Source organism: Dipodomys spectabilis, unplaced genomic scaffold (assembly GCF_019054845.1).
Source record: "Dipodomys spectabilis isolate Male_0828 unplaced genomic scaffold, ASM1905484v1 ptg000783l, whole genome shotgun sequence".
NCBI classification, from domain to species: domain Eukaryota; kingdom Metazoa; phylum Chordata; class Mammalia; order Rodentia; family Heteromyidae; genus Dipodomys; species Dipodomys spectabilis.
The window spans coordinates 13,792,706-13,813,214 of NW_024871460.1; positions in this window are offsets into that span (position 1 = coordinate 13,792,706).

A 20,509-nucleotide genomic window follows, 5' to 3' on the forward strand; every position below is an offset into this window, starting at 1 on the left:
CACCTCCATGGATATTTGCACAGGATGCTATGGGAGTACAGATAGATACACTAAGCCAGATGCCAGAGTCCTTTATAAACATTGGTGATTCATTAGCATGTCTTAGGGTAACAGTGTTCACTAATTAACTATGTCATGTGTGTGTGTGTGTGTGTGTGTGTGCATGTGTGTGTGTGTTAAATTTCTGAGAGTGTTAAACTGAAGCCAATTCAAATAGAGAAATAATATTCTGCGCGTGGTATGCAAACTAATAATAACTAATCATCACAAGAGTTGTCATTATAAATTTATACAGAGTACCACCAGTAAGAATAAGTTATCTATGATGTTAATTCCAAGAATCATGTCATTCCCCGCTTTTAAAATAATTTCTGAACTGCACTTTAAGGTAAAATGCAAAATGAGAGTCAAATAGGTGGTACTCAATTGTGTCTTAGGGTTGTTGTGGTGGTTTAATTTATAGCAAAAGGCCTAGTCCACTCGTAGGCGAAGGAGTGACAATAATTCAGAGCCTCCACTTGGGAAAGATGCTGGGTTTCAAGCATCCCTGATCCAAATGATACAAAAATAGACCTGAGGTATTCCATGAAGAAATCCAGGCTCCTGGGAGAGGAACTTTTTTCTTTCCTTAACATTTTTCACTCTTGCCTCTTCTTTTTTTTTGGGGGGGGGGGGGTCTGGTCGTGGGGCCTGAACTCTGGGCCTGGGCGCTGTCCCTCAGCTCTTCAGCTCAAGGCTAGCGCTCTACCTCTTGAGCCACAGCACCACTTTCGGTTTTTTTCTTTTTACTTATGTGGTGCTGATGAATCGAACCCAGGGCCTCAGGCATGCAAGGCAAGCACTCTACCACTGAGCCATTTTCCCAGCCCCTCTTGCCTCTTCTTCTAACAATAAAATTTCCAAACCCATTTTTTTTTTCAAACTTGGCAGAGAGATAGATACATAATAAATGGGAGTTGAAGTTTGGAAAAAGGAAACATACTGAAGGATGTAACAGAGATGATGATTTCAGGGGAAAATCATTGAAGCAACTTGTATTTTGAAGGGTCTAGATGATAACAAATGAGAGAAGTGAACGGATTCACTAGTTTTGAAATAACTTGGAACTGTGGTGTATTCATGAGATGTCCAGAAGTACGCAGAAGAAAGCAATTGGCTTGCCTGGCCATCTAAGGAGAGCCAAAATGTGCTCTACGCTAGGCCATTCACTGGGATATGAATGATACTGAGACCTGAATGACACTGAGACCTGAATGACCCTGTCCTAGAATAAAACAGTGTGCTATAATTTTTAAAGAACTTTGTTATTAAGCAAAATACATGTGGAGTACTCATGGCTCAAGCTTAGGTAAGAAGCTGTACTTCTGAAAGATACTTTCAATTATTATGCTACTGTGTACAGTCAGTCATTGTGACAGATCTTAAATATATAGTTTGTTCAATTTGACAAAGGAATACACTTACAGAAAATGCATCTCTGTCCAGAAATGCAACAGCCCCATCACCCCACAAAGTTCCTAGTTTTCCCTTTCTAGGAAGTCTCCCTCGTTCCCTCAGAGGTCACCATGCATGGGATTTTTATTATCATAGATTATTTTGATTATGCTAAGTTTCTTATACATACAATCAGGAATAACATACCACTTGGTTTCTGGCTTCCTTTAACTAATGTTCCTGAGATTTATTCTTGCGATGTCAGCAATTCAGTCTCTCTTTATTGTGACTCTGCTGTGTGACTATGTTGTATTTTTGAGCTATGTTGTCAATGGTTGGAGCTACAGAAAAGGATTCTATGAACATTTGCCTTCAGTTTGCTTAGCTAAACACCTGCGCATGCACATTCTGGGTTGTGGGAAACATATATGGGTAACTCATACAACTGTGGATGACAGTAATTTTTTCCCTTCCAGCATTCTGTATGAGATTTCCATCATTTTCATCCTCTAAAATATTAGGTATTACCATTAAAACCTGTATTCCAAGTTGCATTTCTCCAAGGATTAGTGTTAGTGTACACTATGCATATGCCAATTAGACATTTATATTCCTGTTCTTTGAAATGTCCCACATAAACCTTTGGTCTAGTTTTGTATGATTATATGTCTCATTCTTGTTGAGCTATAAAACCCTTTATATGTTGGCGATCTATGTCCTTTGTCAAAACTTTGTTTTAGTCATTCTTGTAAACTATTGCCTATCTAGTTATTATTATTAATGACATCTTATTTATTTTATTTTGTCATACTGGTATTCGAACTCAAGACCTTACAAGTTGTAAAAAAAAATTAAAAATCCCTTGAGCTCTGCTTTCAACCATCTTTACTTTGGTTAATTTTCCACATAGGGGCTCATGCTTTTGCTTGAGAACACTTTCAAATCACAATCAACTTAGGTCCACCTCACACATATCCAGGATTCTAGATGCCATCATAGCTAACTTAACAGTGTCTTTTGTTGAGACATTTCTGGTTTTGAAAAGGTTCAGTTGATAGTTTCTTTATCTCTGCTATTTGTCTCTTCTAGCCCTAGGCTTTTTCCTAGAATCTTTCAAAGTTTGGCTTTTATCTCTAGGCCCTAAATTATCCTTTTCCAATTAATTGTTGAACATGGAGTGAGATAGAAGTTAATGCCTTTATACTTTGGATATGGTTTTTTCTGGTACCATGAGACTGTCTCATTGAATCACTTTGTTGCTTATCTGAAACTTATTTGACCATATATATGGACTTTTTTTACATGTTCTATTTTAATTAATTTATCTTTTATTTAACAAGTATTATAGTCTCCAGTTCCACAGCTTTATAGCACATGTTGTGATCAATATCTCTGAGTAATCTCTACCTTTGTTAAAATAATCTTAGCTACTCTTTTTATTTCTAAATACATTTTAGAAAAAGCTTGTCTATATTCTTTTAAAGCCCGCAGGGAGGACTGGAAGTATGACTTAAGTGGTAGAGCATCTGTCTAGCAAAGGTAAGGATCAGAATTAAATACTGGGTACCACAAAAGAGAAAAGCTCACAGGAAATTTACATTATTTAGATTATTCTGAACACACACTTCCACACGTATAATTCACAAACATTGAGGAAAAATGAACATTCCTATATTGAAGTTCCTAATTAATAAATGATTTCTTTGTGTTTACTCAAATTTGTTCCCATCTTTTCTACCAGAAAAAAATCCCAATAAGGTGATTCTGTATATCGTTTGTTGAATTAATCCTTTAATATTTTATAGTTTAAGTGCTATTATGTATATTATTTAAAATTTTAAATTTCTAATTGTTCGTTCCTAAGTGTTTGTTGAAAGGAAGTATTGGAGGGACTTAAAACTGTTGTGTTCTAGAGTTTGTACTGGGGTGAAAGCAACTGAGATAAAAATACATACTGAGTTCAAGGCTATTCATTAGGGATCAGACTAATCAGCTCTTAATTTCAGAGTCAAAGAAGTTGGCTTCGTAGGGAAGCATTGGACTTTTTTCTTCCCAGTCTTCTTCATTTGCTTTGGCCTGGTCTAGATTCTCAGGAATGCTGCATTGTGGACCCTTTCATAAAAAAAAAAAAACTAAAGAGAGAAATTCATCACACAGAAAGCACTATTCAATTTTAGTGCTCCTACAGACAAATTTGAGAAAGTATTAGAACATAGAATGACATATTAATATTAATATTAAAACATACCTGTTTTAATATTAGAAATGCTGGTGCGGCTTGGAATAAGGACAGGATGAGGGCAGATGTGGCCAGTGTCTTGTCCTGCTCCGGGTGTGTATGTGTGCTCCCACCGCATCTGCCCAGTGGTTCAGTGTGTCCTACACAAGAGTTTTATTAGAGGACACATTACCTTCCTTCTTATAAACAACTGGGGCAGCATTAAATGCTTTGGCAGGCAGAAATAAGCACAGAGAGTTTATTTCCCCCAGTGTGATGAGTAACTTTTGCTAAATATAAATTGCTGTGTTAAATCGATATGCTGAGTTTCCATCTCTTGAGAACATGCATTCTATTAATTGATCATAAGATTATATGTTTTCCCAGAAAATTCTGGTCATCTGATAATTCAGCTCTTTACAATTTTAATGAGCTGTTCTGAGTCCATTTTCTTTGCACAATGATGTGACAGCAATTTATTTGGCTCCCTACATCTGGTAGAGAAGCAGGAAATATAAAGCTTAACAGATAAACTTTAGAACACAGTGAAGGTTCACAAAAAGGCAAATAGGCTTAGGGAAGGAAAGGTGAAAGAAAAAAAGTGAAGAAAACAAAGTAGTGTGCTCTCAGAATGAAGCAAAGTTTTTATGTGACAAAATTCCAACATTAATTATATGTCAGAAAAGCAAGTATAACTATGTTGGTCACATAAAGGCTCTAGAATAACGTATGACTATCGTATTGCTCCCAGTGACCCTCTTTCCCTCTGAGCAAAAAAAAAAAAAAAATCAGAACTTTTAGAGGCTCAGGTTACGTTCCAATTCAGATAGAACTACTGAATTCGATTCTTGCCAGTTCTAGCAAGTAGGGACCTTGTAAACTATATTTTAAAGTTCTCGTAATTAAATAATTGCTATATGAAGTTGCTTAGAGTTACACATATAAAACTATTGTGTTTAACTGAGGAGAACTACTGAGCTAGAACTAAGTTACTCCTGAAATGCTCTCTGGGAGAAGTATAGACAGGATGTTTAACTTCTCATTTTCTAGCTCTAAACATAGTTTGATTTTTGTTACCAGGTACAGATTATATCTTAATAAATAATATTTTAAAATAACTTTTATGTAGCAAATTAGAAACCAAGCCTATTTGGTGATTCCAAAGAAAAAAATATTTGGGAAATTTTTACTACATAATACAGTTTTAGGGTGAATGGGTCAAAATAAGTAAATAACACAGAGCTCTGACTCATTGTCAAGAAAACAGTAAATTCACAATGTCTCTCAGGTTGGTATTTAGCCATCACAAGTCTGACTATATGTATTATTTAAATAACTGAACATCTTTCATACAAATGGATAATATATCCTCTTCTGCTCATGCGTGGACCCCCTGAGTCTACTTGATTAATACCATAACAGAGTTGACAAATGATCTCCAGGACTTTGCCAAAGTCCTCTGACTGATAACTGTTTGAATGCCGTAAGACTTCAAAAGAACTTCATCTGGTCACGAAAAGTCCCAGTTTCTCTGAAATACCGCTTCAGAGCAAAACAAAAGATAATGGTAGTCAGGTGCTGATGGCTCATACCTGTACTACTAGCTACTCAGGAGGTTGAGATCTGAAAATTGCGGTTCAAAGCCAGCACAGGCAAGAATGACTTTGAGACTCTTATCTCCAATTAATCACCTGAGCACCCAAAGTGGTATGGTAGCTCAAAATGATGAAGTGCTAGTCATGAGCAAAGGAGCCCAGGGACTGCACCCAGGTCCTAAGTTGAAATCCCATGACTAACAAAAAGAAAAGAAAAGAAAAGAGAAGAGAAGAGAAGAAAAGAAAATTTTGTAACCAGTTGTCATCATTGAGTTGATAACAGGCTAGATCTTTTTGGTCCATGAAAGACAGTTCCGGGTCTATGTAATGAATTGCTACTGTTTGGATAGAGCCCTGCCAGTGAATGCTGCAGCCTGTCTCTACCACACACAGCAAAGTGTGAATGCAGAGAGTTAGATGCAGAATATCTCTGTGGAGTTAGACTTAGGTACAGCCTCAGTCCCATCCTTCCATTCTATTGACATACTGGGGAGCCTTTATTTTTATAGGCTTCTATTTGAGCTTGTAAGTTTAAATTATAGAAAGCAGGCATGCACATGCCAACTCTAAAATGTTTTCCATTTTAGTCACAAGGCAATGGCCTTGCAGTTGAAGATGAGGTGACGGAGAAAACTGTTTTTCAAAGATGGCCAGCTGAGGCTCTTGGAAAATGTAATTACTTTGGAAGAATCCCTGTGGTCTAATGTATTATTGAGAATAATAGAATGTATAAGGTAACCCCAAGAAGTTCTAAATCAGTACTTTTTTTTATCATGGGTGTTTTTAGTACATGTTACTTGACACCCATTCTTTTATTACATACTCTGTTTGTGAGGTTTACCCAACTAGCTAGGAGTATTTTATGAGCTAAGAAAACAACTTCTATTTTTATATCTATTCAATCCAGCATAGTACCTCCAACACAGTTGTCTAACCAGAGTTGAAAGAATTTAGTAGAATGGAATGGGGAGAAGTGTGAAGGGGAAGGAAGGAAAGAGAAAGAAAAGGAAGAGAGGGGGCTGGGAGGGTGGCTCAGTGGTAAAATGTTTGCCCTGCATGCATGAAGCCCTGGTCGGTTCATCAGCACCACATAAGCAGAAAAAGCCGGAAGTGGTGCTGTGCCTCAAGTGGTAGAGTGCTAGCCTTGAGCTGAAGAGGTGAGGGACAGCGCCCAGGCCCAGAGTTCAGGCCCCACAACCAACAAAAAAGAAAAAAAAAAAGAAAGAAAGGGAAGGAAAATGAGGGGAAGAGAAGGGGGAGGAGAACGGAGGGGGGAATTGGAAAGGGAGGAGTGTAAGAGGGCAAAGGAGGACAGAGAGAGGAAGAGTGAGATGGAAGAATGGCTGAAGACTAGGTAGAGAATTCAAAGCCTTTGGATTATTTGGTACTCAGCTAATTTTTCTATCAAAACATAGAAGTGTTAGTAATGCTAGCCATACAAATGAGGAAGAACTTACTTTTTAAAATATGGTTTAGGGCTGGGAAGGTGGCTCAGTGGTAGAGCACTTGCCTTGCATGCTCAAGGCCCTGGGTTCGATTCCTCAGCACCACATAAGAGAAAAGAAAAAAGCCAGAAGTGGTGCTGTGGCTCAAGTGGTAGAGTGCTAGCCTTGAGCTGAAGAGCTGAGGGACAGCACCCAGGCCCAGAGTTCAGGCCCCACGACCGGACCCCACCACCCGCCAAAAAAAAATATGGTTTATACCTTGTGGAGGTGAAAGGATGGTCCAAAGCCAGTTTTGCAGTGTTCTACTGACCACTAGCGGAACAGAGAGCTTTAATGGATGTTGGATTGGAGCTGGGGTTGCAAGGAAAACATTCTGTGTTAAGAACGCATTTTGAACACTACTATTTCCCTTTCTGGCATCATCCTTCCAGCTGCCAAAACAGTATTCATGCTAATCTATAAAAACTGCCGCCATATCTAGATCCAGTATCTATACGCTCACTTGTTCCTACAAGAAAAGGTTCTAGAAGCTTCCTCTTGCTTCTCCCATCAGCCGTTCTTTTCACTCTTCTCTGATCATTACCTTAACCATACAAGTACAGGATGTATGGATTCATTATATCTTGGAAAGAATAAACTTGCCTCCCACTTGTATTTTCATCCTTTTTGCAGCAAAACTCATGATTGGAAGTGTGACAATTCTCATTGTATCTAACTGGCTCTTTCCCCGCATTCCCTTTCCAACTCACTTCCTCAGCATTTGACTCCATACTTCTAAATTTATACTTGACAAGTCAGCAGTCACTACTGTAAGAATCCTTCACGTCCGTCTCAGGGGACCATGCGGAGGCAAGCAGGCATAGGAGAAAGATTATTATAAGGTTTATTAGAGGAGCCATATTTCCCCCAAGAGGGACCACATACATCATCCCTATTTAGGTAGCAAGAGAGTCTAGGAGCAGGACATGAGGTAGGTGCAGTGCATGTGCAGGTAAGTCTGGGTGGAGAAAGGCCAGCTGTAGGGCAGGAACTCTAGGGCTGGAAGGAGCTCGGGTCTGAGTGGAGCTGAGGACCAAAGGTGGGGATAATACTAACAACTACCACATTTCTCACCCCATACCCAGCCCCTAAACACAGTGCCCTTTGCCTACCAGGTCATGGCTCCCCTATTTCCAACCTTGCTGGTCTCTCCTCAGTCTTCTTTACCAGTTTCTCCCTACCCACGCCCCTCCATAGTCTCCAGGTCCATATTACCAAATCTCATTCTCCATTTCTTTTTTTATTCCTACTAACACAATCTTGGCAATCTCTTCAAGTCTCATAACTTTAGATACAATCAATGTCCCGATAGTGTTCCAATGTGTATGTGAAGTCCAGCCAAGTTCCGTTGAACTTCTGATTCTTGTTGCTTTTCACTGTCTTCACCATTCCACCCCTCTTCTTCTGCTCCAAGTGAGGAATTCCTTTCACTGCAATAACTGAAGAGAACTCTTAATTTGTTTCCTTGCTTCCGGTTCTCTGCAGGGCAGCTGAAATAATCTTCCTGGAACTCAAATAACAGCTTTTTTTTTTTTTTTTTTGTTCAAAACCTTGCAACAGCTCTCCATTTCCATCAGAGGAAAAGTCAGTATCATAGGTTATAAACTACCTGTTGTGTACTTATTATCTAGTCCTCATTTCAAACCCTCCAGTGTGTAAACTCTCTAAGGACAAGGTCATTTGCCTATCTTGGCACTGAATGATAAATATCTTAACTTTGTAAATATTTGAGGAAAGAATAAAAAGTATGTTCGAAGCCAATCTATTCTTTTTCACTGATGAATTTCTCAATAGCTTCATTATACTGGCAAGATTTGATGGATTCTCAATCAAATATAGTGTGGAATAAAAATCCTTCACGTCCATCCCAGGGGACCTTTCAGAGGCAAGCAGGTACAAGAGGAAGATCATATAAGGTTTATTAGAGAGGCCATATTTCCCAGTAGAGGGAGCACGTGGCTTCTGTCCCTATCCAAGTGGCAGGAGGGTCTGGCTGAGAGAAGGCAGGGCCAGTTGTATGGCGGAGCTCAGATCTGGGTGGAGCTGAGGACCAGAAGTGGGAATAATACTAATAATAATGAATACATGATCAAATCATATCATGTTTATTTGTTATCTCATAAAGCTTGCACTCGGCTGCTTAGACGACAGTAGATCAAATCATTTTAGGCCTATTCCTGTGCATGAGGAAATATTTTCAGTCTTACATTGCTTGCCATGGTGTATTGATGTTATTTTTTAATTGATTTACTCTGCTTTAGAAGAGTACTGTCCTTCCCGAGTGACCCATAAAACCATCCAGGCAGCAGCTGGAAGGAGATGAACCTTCACTGATCTCATTTGTACACTTTGCTCCTGTTTTCCATGCACTCTGCTTCTGAAACCATTCCAGTTAATTATAGCTTTCAGAGGCCTCTCAGAAAATTCATAGTTTCTTATCATGTAAAAAACACAGAAATCCAGGTAACAAAGGAGTTATTCCCAGGATCATACTTTTAAAACTCCATTAAGAAAGCTCATTCAAGCCAGGCACTGGGGCTCATGCCTGTGATCCTACCTACTCAGAAGGCTGAGACCTGAGAATCACAGAAGTTTGGAGTCAGACTGGGCAGGAAACTCCGTGAGACTCCTATCTCCAATAAACCACTCAAAAAAGCCAGAAGTGGCTCAAGTGGTAGAGTGCTCGCCTTGAGCAAAAGAAACTCAGGGACAGTGCCTGGGCCCAGAGTTCAAGCCTTGGGACTGGAAAAAAAAATCCAGTATAGTCCAATGTGTCCACTATAGATAGCATATAGAATATGCTGCTGTGTATGTGATGTGTTTTATATATTATATCAATATATTACCTATTTGTATATTATATATAATGGAGCCTATGATTTATAATGTTATATATCTTACTTCATTCTTATCCATCTTCAGCTTTTACTTGCTAAATGGTATACCCAAATCTTTTTCTGATCCCTTTCTTCCTATCCAGTAACCCCATGTTATTTATGCTACTGATTACAGGTCTACTACTATAACAGTCTTTTTCTTTCCATAATTTATAGTACCAGGGACTTTAAAAATAAACCTCAACTTTCTATACTAATACTACTCTTGATTATTATCTTTTAATACTATTTCAATTATCAAACATATAAAATTATTTCTTCAAGCCAGTGTGGTGGATAGTAATTACAAGCTTGTAATTCCAGCAGTTGGAGGCTAAAACAGGAGAAGTGTGAGTTTCAGGCCATCCTAAGCTATACAGTGAGACTCAAACACAAATGAATGAACGAATGAATGAGAAAAAGACCTCTCCATCCTACTCTTCTTTAATCCAATTTTCAGAAAAACTCCTTGAAAAACATTCTTAGAAAACTCCTTGAAAAACATTATTCTCTCTGCCCATTTGGTTTTAGAAGAATGTACACACCTGTTTTTCAGCATTACTTCTTAAGATACATATTATCCTAATCTAGTAATTTTCTAATATTTAAGATAGCTTATCTGATTGTGCTTTTATCATCATTTCTTCAGGAAATATTTTAGTAGGGTATCAGAGGAAAATGAATTTTATCTATCTGACATGCAATTGTGTGTGTGTATTCATTTTAATAAGACATGCTTGAAATTCCAATCTTCTTCTTAGAGGACATGGAGACGAGCATGGTGTCTGTTCTTGCATATCACACCATTTGGTGGAAAAAGAAAGTTATGTAGCAAAGAGAGGTCACTTAGGGCTAAGTGCTATAAAAACAGATGACGTACTGTAAAGTCTTGAGGAGCTATTTAGATTGAACAATCTTTTCTGATTGCCTAATCAATCTAAAGAAGTTATCTTTAGTGCAAATTCCAAAAAGAGAGAAGGAGCAAGCCCTTTGAAGAGAGAAGTGGAACTGGGAGGAGAGGGGAGAGCGTGGCTGGGGCTGATTAAGATTGTGATTAGCAGGAAGCAGAAATAGAAGGATCACCATCCAGGCTGGACCTGGCACAAAGCATGAAGCCCTACCTGAGAAACAAACTCAAAGTGAAGGACTTGGGGACATGTTCAAGTGGTAGATCGCTTTCCAAGCAGACAGGAAGCCCTGAATTCAAACCCCTTTACCACCAAAGTAAAGAAGTTGGTTTTGTTCCTATTGACTTCAGAAGCTATCCAGGAAAATTAGCAAGTAAATGATTTGGTCTTCTGTCTTCTTTAATAAATACAATACCATTCTGCTCCTGGGTGGAGACAGGATGGCTAATGGAAGTAGATAAGTAGCAAGCTCTAGTCATTAGAACATGACCATTGTATTAAAATATATCACAAAGGTATATTTCCTTTTGTGCCTATGACGTTTCTGAATATACCTTTAGTTGCCAGCTTCTTTTGTTATATTGCTGCAATAAAATCCTTGAGACAGGCTACAAGTAAAAAAAAAAAAGATTTATTATTTAGTTCATAGAATTTTGGAGGATGAAAGTCTGAACAACATGGCCCAGATTATGGCAAGGTGTTCAGGACAGATGGTAGTGAGACAGCACGTACAGGTAAGGGAAGAGGAGGCATGGGACGCACAAGCCAAGAATTCAGACACAAATGCCCTATCAATGATGAGCTCAACTAAAAGCACACAAGCAGTATTTTATGTAAGCCTTCCACTCCCTCAGAAGCTATAGTGTTTCTTAAAGAAGAAACTGAAAAGCAATTCTCACCCTCTGACCTACTTGCTGGCTCAAATATTTAACATGCACTGGAAACTGAGCGAGAATATCGTACAGAAAGAGACTGATTACATGTGCCAGTTGTGGGGACGAAGGGGAACATCTCTCCTAAGGTGAATTGGCTGCAAACCCTCATGCTAGTCTTTGTCACCAAAACTACCTGTGATGTTAGAACACACACAGTGCATCTGGTATCAGATGTGCCTGTGCCCTTGTCTGGGTTGGGTGCTGTATTTTATATATTTCCTTTGTTTTGCTTTATTAATAAGCTTTCTTAGTCTCCATCTGGATATGTCCTTGAAACCTTTTCTGCAACAGCATCATGCACTTGGTACCTAAGGGTCCAAAGGAGGTTTCCTCTCTGGAGCATCACTAGTTACAAAGCTGGTAATAGAAGGGGAGGGGAGAGAGAGAGGAAGAGAGGGAGAGGGAGGAAGAGGGAGAGCGAAAGTGTGTGTGTCAATGGGGGTCAAGCTCTGCTTATTATAATGATCTTCCTGAGAGAACTAACCAGAGTGCCATGAGAAATTCCTTAATCCTTTGTTAGGGATTAGTACTCTTAAGTATTTCAGCGCCTCTTAGTATCAGTACCCTGAAGACTGCAAGAAATATAGCACATGGAAAAGAGCATACAATAAATCATATTGCACATTAAAAACAACAACAACAAAGAAAAACCTCTTGTGTCCATGTCTTGGAGTTCATGTTGCTTAGCATCATCTTATATGGTCATATGTACATAGCTATTGAGTTATTCTGCTCATCTAGATGTATACTAACTATTGTAAACAAAGGAATCCATGGGACCTATGTTTCTGGCTTACTTCACTTAATATGATTTTTTTCCAAGTCTTTGGGGGCGATGTCATTCTAATCTCTAATGGAAGCATAGAATTCCACTGGGTGTATATACCACATTTTCTTGATTCTACTGAGGGGTATATGGGTTGGTCCCATAACTTAGCTATGGTGAATAATGCTACAGTGAACATTTTCATTTGATCTGGGGAAGGGATGGGAAATAACAAAATGATGAGACAAATAACAAAGGGTGAAGCAATACTCACAAGACACTATGTTGGAAATGGACTTTACAACTTGGGGGAAGGAGTCAGGAAAGAGGGAAAAACCAGGGAGTAGATAACAATGTTCAACAAGTAATGTACTCATTAACTGTATGTAACTGTTGCCCCTCTGTACATCAATGCTATAATTAAATTAAATTAATTTTTTTTAAAAAGAGGGGAAAATGGGAGAGAATGAAGCAAAGAGTGATGTTACCCAAAAGGATATGTACTCTTGGCCTGATTTACGTAACTGTTACCCCTCTGGTTTAATATTTTCCTTTTTAGTATTTTTTTTATTGTAAAAATACTGTACAGAGGGGTTGCAGTTACAAGAGCAAGGTAATGAGTACATTTCCTATCAAGCTTTGTTGCCTCCTCTTTTGTTTTCAAATAAAAGTAATAGAAAAGTAAATTATGTTAAAAAAATTTTTAAAAATCTCTACCCAGTAACTGTAATTTTCTGTTTGATCTCCTGTAATAAATACATATACTTGGTTTTATAAAAATATTATTTCCATGTAAAAAAAAAAGTTGAGTTCAATATCTGGGTACCAATGAATACTTCATGACTCGCATTCTAGCAACTCAAAAGGTGGAGATCTGAGGATCAAGGTTTGAAGCCAACCCAAAAATTCTGTGAGACTCATTTAACAAGCAAAAAGCTCGAAGTGGAGCTGCAGTTCAAGTGTCAGCCTTGAACACAAGAAGCTCAGGGACAGGGCTGAAGCCCTGAGTTCAAGCTCCATAGCTGGCATGCACACTATACCACACACACACACACACACACACGCACACACACACACACACAAACACACAATTGCATTCAATCATTTTTAGATAAAACAGTTTTTAAACTAAGGTATCTTTTTCTAACTATGTGAAGGATAAATTTTGCATCAATTTCCTCCTTCAATGGCTCACTGTTTTTTGAATTATTACTGTTGGTTCTTCGCTTCCTGCTTGAGTGGTGAGCATTTGCTTGCACACAAGAATTTTTGCTCAATGAGCTGAAAATAAATTTAGGATATCTAAAGCATTGATATTAATTGAAACGTTTTTCTATTTGGAGTAGCTTCCTTGGAAGCCATTTATAGTTTATTGCCTTGGCAATGTTTGTCACAGGAAGGATTAATTTCTTTGAAAGGTTATGGTTTGAAAGATTCAAAATGATTGCTGCCTTGACTATTTTAAGGATAATCATATGCCTATTCATCTATATATACACACCCAAAGTACATTTCCTAAGGTATGAGATTTACAAAGTTATTCTGCCACTGAAGGTTACTTTGATATATGAGATTATATGAGTTTTTCTGATCTTGCCAAGGACATTAAGAACATTTTGTTCGATAATGTAAATGATGGCTAACCCAGACTGAACCTAAATTAATATTCTGCTTCGAAACTTAACAGATGCATATACTATGTCACATGGAAGTATATCTGTGCACTTTAAACCACCACCCTTAAATCTATTTTGCTAAAAACAGAATGTAAGGGAAGACATACTATATAGTTCATGTTTGCAGATTCTCTCTTACACGGAGCTCCTTCTAGTGGTCAAAGGTAATTACTGCACTGCAGAGCAGACAACACAAGAAATGGACACCCTAAGTCCTTTTACTCTCTTTGGTTGTGAACACTGAGGAGTGGACAAATAGTGAAATCTCACAAATACTTAGACCTAGGGCTCTACAACCATTAACTTCTATGCAAATGTTCTCTTATCCATAAAGATGAATAATTTCAGTGCTTATAAACAAGTAGCCTAAAGATCAAGAACAAATAAAGTATATTCTTTGTGCCGAAAAATAGTCTAATAGGAGGTAAGGCTCTCAGATGAAGTGTAATCTACTATCACAGGTTTTATGTGCAAGGGGTTGTCTAGTCAGTTTAACTTACATTATTTCATTTGTCCTCAAAATAACCACAATGTAAGCATTCTACACTATTGTTAGAGTAAAACTATGAGGAGAAAGTCAATGAATTTGTCCATGGTCACAAAGCAAAAAAACTGAACACCTCAAGTTTTAAATTTGCATCCTACCTGTTCCCACTACAAATGGGTGAGCTTTACTGATGTATAATGTTGTTTGCTATTTATCATTGCGTACCTTCCTTCATGTGGTTGACCATATTAATCCACTCCAGAGCACAATGAAGGTCATCTACTTAATGTTGAGAACCCAGTGATATCCCCTACATTATCCATCGATGGTAGGTAGATTCATTCTCAACCCTGAGGTAGACCTGATTTAAAGTAAACAAACCAACAGCTACTTATCTATAATCTAATGTATTGTCAAAGTGCACACTAATGTCCATGTAAGTTTTATTGGGACTCTGCAAATATGACTACAAGGTTATAACATACACATATACATGTACAAAATGTTACAGTAATTGTTTTAGTATTATGACATATGGATATCTTTCATTTATTATTTCTTTTTTGTATCTCTACTTATTTCTAAAATGAACATGACTACATAAATGTATCGTATGTGCAAATAAAAATGGAAACTGTAATCTCTCCATTGATAGCACATTTTGTTTTGTTTTGTTTTAATTTTTAATGACTACTCTGTTTCTGGGCCTCAGAAGTGTAAAACAATCTTATAATGCATCTCCATTTCTACTTCTATTTTTTAATGTGTTTTATTTTCTTTCGGTAGTTGTACAAAGGAATTGCCATTCAACAGCAGTTTACAGGTACAGTTCCTCTTGATCATCTCCCCTTTGATCATTCTCACCCACCCCACCCCTGCCTGCCCTCACTTTTCTTTATTATGTTATGCATTGAATTTTTGCCATTTAACAAAGCAATTTCTAGATACAATACATCTTGATCTGTGTCATCCCATCAACATCCTCACCCCCTTTTTCCTAGCCCCTATTTTTTATTCCTTTTCCCTGTTTTCCTCGGTTCTGTGGCATATACAATGCATTCTTGCCTGCATTCTATTCATTTCTCCTCTTCATTCTTCCACCCTTCTCCTCCCGACCCCTACTCCTCACAAGTAATCATTTTCTAGTACTCATTTTGTTAGGCTTTGACTTAGTCTTTCTAAAGAATTATACTATTTGTATTCTCCATAGATTCTATTATACTTCAGTTAATTCCTTTATAACCTCGTGGGTGCCACCCAGTGTGCTTAATTCTAGATTTATAGACTCACTCTTGTTCCCATTAATGAGGGAAACCATGCAATCTGTGCTTCTCTGGGTCTGGCTTACTTCACTTAACATAATCCTCTCCAAGTTTTTCCATTTCCCTGGAATGGGGCAATGTCATTCTTTCTGATGTGTGAGTAGAATTTGATTGTGTGTATATACACCATATTTTCTTGATCAATACACCCATTGAGGGGCATCTGAACTGATTCCATATCTTGGTTATGGTAATAATGCTGTGGTAAACATGGCTGTGGTGGCAGCTTCAGTGTGGCCTTGTTTTTGTTCTACTGGATAAATGTGGAATTGCTGGGTAGTTCTGTGTTTAGTTTTTTGAGAAACCTCCACACTGCTTTCCAGAGCCATTGAACAAGTTTACATTCCCACCAACAATGTAATAGAGTTCCCGTGTGGTGACATCCATGCCAGTGTTTGATATTTCAATGTTTCAATGTTGTCTTGATGTGCATTTCCTTTATGGCAAGAGATAGTGAACATTTCTTTATGTGTCTTTTGGCCATATTGTCTTCTTCCTTTGAAAAGTCTCTCTTTAAGTCAGCTCCTTTATTAATGGGGTTGTTGTTTCTTTGAGGGTTTATTTTTTGAGGGTGCAATTGATATCACATTTTGAACATCACACATATTCAATGTTGATCACCTCAATATTGTTTTTAAAAATCTATACGTTATATTTGTTCCATACATTATATTTGTTTTTTTAAAATGTGACTTGCACCCCACTTTTGCTAATCTAATTTTGAAGATTTCTTTAGAAAGGATTGACATCAGAGGGCTAGGGTGTAGTTCAGTTGGAAGAGGTCAGTCCCCCAATATCTCAAAAAGTAATAAAGAAAATTATCTTCCTCAGGCTGGAAGTATGGGTAAAGAGGTAGAGTTCCTACCTAGTAAACGAGAGGCCCTGAGTTCAAACCACAGTGCTGCATCACCAAAAGGAAAAACAAAATTAAAAATAGAAAGGATTGAAATCAGAGTTAATTAATGTGAGGGGTGAGAGAAGGGATAAGCTAGGCACTATGGGTGACAATGTTATCACTTTGTATTTATGGACTGTTTTGTAGACTAGGAACTTCTTTGTACAACCACTTAAAGATAATAAAAACAATTAAAAAACAAAATCAGGAAAGTAACTTCTTTTGTAATAGCCCCACAAAAAATAAAATACCTAGAAGTTAACTTAAAAAAAAATAATGCGAGGGAATAAAGTAGTACTTTGGCCTACGAAAGAAAAAGAAAAAACAATAACAACAACAATGGCTGCCAGCCACTAGACCAGGGCTGCCCTCCCCCATCCACAACACAGGGCGCCTCGGGGTGAAGGGTGAGATATGAAGTGTTTACCCAGAGACCCATGCTTCCTCCCCAACTGCTGGATCCATTCATTGAGAGAACACTGGTTCACCCATGGATAATAAGGAAGGAGCCCATACTGAAGGAGAGGGAGCCTGGTGAAGGATTAGGACTGGGAAATGGCTTTGAGAGGAGTATATACTTTCCCCTGCAGTGATGTGTGAAGAGCTCCATTTTACTGCTATCTGGCCAGACTATCCGTGTACAGATAAGGTGATTCACTCTACGCAGAAAACAGAGTAGGGGAGAAGGAAACGTGAAATCATTCCACAGTCTGCTTGCTAAGCCTAAGGCCCCCTGGGACTGCACCCCTTTTCCAATTTAAGCCTCAAAACATCAAGTGCTACAGGTAGGCCTGTATCTGAGTCTTGGGATCCAATGACCTACCCAAGATCCAGCCAGCCATCAACCTTCTCTCTTAATCAACATTTTCTCTTAGTTAAGTTTGGCTTCCATCTCAATACACTAAGATCGACTTGAAGGCATTGCCAACACAGATAAATAGCTTTCATCCTCAGCAGCACTTGTAAGCATGAAGCTTGAACTCCATCCCACCTTGAGCTCTTTCAGTTAGGCTTTGTCTTTATTAGACATACAGCCAATTTGCTAATCATGAGTTAACACACATCTTCAGTAAAGCAAATGGCTCTGAAAAACATGGAATGGACTTAAGCCATATAAATATATAACTATCAATTACAGGTGTAGCTGGATGAAAATGAGGTACTATCACAATTTTATTATAAGTGATGTTGCTAGATGATTTATTTGACATGCAACTTTGGTCTCCTATTCTGTATTAGATGTTTATATTCTTCTGAAGATCAGTGATCACTGAGTAGACATTTTGCTTCAAGCACACACTTATACATACATATTGAATACAAACTTAAAAATTCAGAAGTAATCTGAGGCCATTTAAGAAGAAAATAGTTGAGCAGAAATGTCGTGGGACTTTGCTTTCAATTTGACATTTATGCTCATGCTCCCTTTTACTTTACAAATAAGTTCAAAAAAAAAAGTCTGGAGTTAGAATAAAAGACACCATTTTCTGTGGGCCGAGTCTCCCCATTCCATGCTCTGATGCTTCTTCTTAAAGGGTCCTCATTCCACCTCTGATCTCTTTTCTACTCTTCCATTTTCATAAATGACAGTATTCAGAGAACGAAGATCTAGTCTTCTCTGGTGCTATTTGTGTTCACAACATCTAATGCATCGTGGGTAGTCAATAAATATTTTCCAAAGGGATAATTTTCTGAGTGAAGATCAAACAACATTAGGCCTACCACTGTAGACCTTACTTCATGAACACTGCTCTGTTAAACTCACGAAGCAATCTACAGAACACAGGATGGACACAATTTGAAGAAAAAAAAAGACAGCTTGAGACAGATTTTTAACTTGCTTGGGGTCCTTACAATGCACCTTTCCATGACTGTGATAGAAACAAGAAATAAGGGAGAGAGAAAATAGCAAGGTACCTATGATGAAAAATGAGGGGAAATGTGTGGACAAATAGATAGGTAAGAGCAATAAAATTTTCCATCAGTTTAGAAGTATATATTCTAAGTTCCACTTCTTTTTCATTTGGTATTGTGTCTAAGATTTAGTAAACTGAGCTATCCAAGCATAGATTTCCTATTGATAAAGCAGTGAAGTTTAAAGGCCTTTCTTGTTTTTTGAATATTTTTATCTTTAAGTAATTGTTCAAAAAAGTTGCCATTCAACAAAGCATTTTGTGTACACTTGATCAATGTCAATCCTTTCAATAAAATCACCCTCCCTCCTACTCACCACTTCCCTTACGTTACTGAATTTCTTAGGGTATGCTTTTGCCATTTAACAAAGCAGTTTACGAACACAATGCGTATTGATATGTGTCATCCCATCAACATCTTTACCCTCCTTCGCCCTACTCTTTCCCTTATTTTTCTCAGTTCTGTGGTATATACAATGAATTCTTGCCTGCTTTCTCCTCTCTTCCCCTTAATTCATCTACCCCACTCCCTTTCCCCCCCTTACAAGTATCCATGATTCCTTAAAAAAAACTGAACATAGAACTACCCTATTACCCATCAATTCAACTCCTGGGCATTTATCCAATGGGTACCATAAAGGCTACAGTAAAGCTACCAGCACAACCATGTTTACTGCAGCTCTGTTACATGGAATCAGCCCTAATGCTCCTCAGTTGTCAAATGGATTGAGAAAATTTGTTGTATATACACAATGGAATTCTACTCCTCCATCAGAAAGAATGACATTGAACCATTCATAAGGAAATGGAAAAACTTGGAAAAATTAAGTGACGTAAGTCAGACCAGAAAAACAAAGGTTTCATGGTTTCCCTCATTTGTGGTACCTAGAATATGCCTATAAATCTATAAGTAAACACAATGGGTGGTAAGCAAGTGGTTACAAAAGAATTGACTGAAGTATAATAGACTCTATGGAGAGCTCAAATAGTATAATTCTTCAGAATGACTAAGTCAAAGCCCACCAAAATAACAAGTCCTTTTTTCTTTGAAAATCTACATTTATTTGTTTTGTTTGTATTTCTCTGAGTATTTTTATTATTGTTAAGTAGTTGCCATTCACCAAAGCAGTTTATATATATATATGCATCTTGATCACAGTCATTCCTTTCAACATTCCCACCCACCCTTCCCAAACCACCTCTTTCCTTACTTTTCCATTTAACAAAGCAGTTTATAAGTACAATGCATCTTGTTCTGTGTCAGCACTTCAAAATCTTCAACCCCTTTCAACCCACCTCTTCCCTTATGTTCATTCTTGTCTGCATTCTTTCCTCTTCTTGGATTCATTCTTCTACCCTTTTCCTTGACCCCTTTCTATAATTTAATTCTTTGAGGTTTTAACATCACCTACTAACAAAGACAATTTTTAATCTTTAATTTTCTTCTGTACAGAGAGGTTACAGTTACATTAGTAAGGTAATGAGTACGTTTCTTGTTGAGCATTGTTACCCCCTCCTTACAAAGACAATTTAAAAAAAATTCTTCCTTCTCAATCTGCATAGTTGTTGTTTTTTTTCTTGGCTTACTGCATTACCTAAGACTTCCAGTACAATGTTGAAAGAATGTGAACAAAGAATGCCTTGTTTCTCATCTGAGCAGAGAATATGTTTACTCACCACCAAATATACTGCTAACTATGAGGGTTTTGTGTTTTGTTTTGTTTTTCAAGTACTCATTCCCTGGTACTTACTTGTTTGGGCTTTGACTTAGTATTTGTGAAGCATTGCACTATATGCACTCACCATAGTCTATTCTACTTCAATTAATTCATTTGTAACCACTTGCTTATCATCCAGTGTGTTTATGTAGATTTATAGGCACGTTCTAGCTACCACAAATGAAGGAAACAAAGCAACCTATGTTTCTCTGGATCTGGCTTACTTCACTTAATATAATTTTTCCAAGTCTTTCCATTTCCTGACAAATTGTGCAATATCAT